We start from the raw sequence: 358 nt of genomic DNA on the forward strand, positions 1-358 counted from the left end.
TTTTAAGTCCCAGTTTGCTGTTGGATTCTGGTCCCTTGGTGCAGGGTTGCCAGTTCTGGTCATAGCAGACAGGTGAAGTCAACCAGGTGAAAACTCAAGCAGGAGAGTCCACCTGCATCTGAATGAACCGGAAGTGCCTCGTTTCCAGCATTGCTTGCCCCCTTAGGTGTGTGGTCCCTGTGTGGCTAGGGTTTTCAGTTTTTCAAGAGAAATGGAAAATTTGGATGCTTGTATGAAATCTAGTCTTTTAATGCTTGTAAATTAAATGTTAAAAGAGAACACATGAAGGCAAACAGTTTGTTTGCAGGTCAAGTTCGGCTGTGCTAACTTTTGCTGTTGTGTGATCATGTTCACACTA

At 43.9% G+C, this 358-nt stretch overlaps 1 protein-coding gene across 1 annotated transcript in view; it reads left to right on the plus strand.

The window, feature by feature from the left end:
• The window catches only part of CDRT1 (CMT1A duplicated region transcript 1), a 30,616-nt gene that overhangs the window by 24,440 nt on the left and 5,818 nt on the right, over positions 1-358 (plus strand). The gene's annotated exons all lie outside the window — the stretch shown is intronic.

Source organism: Bison bison, unplaced genomic scaffold (genome assembly GCF_000754665.1).
Source record: "Bison bison bison isolate TAMUID 2011002044 unplaced genomic scaffold, Bison_UMD1.0 scf7180017864180, whole genome shotgun sequence".
Taxonomy (NCBI): Eukaryota; Metazoa; Chordata; class Mammalia; order Artiodactyla; family Bovidae; genus Bison; species Bison bison.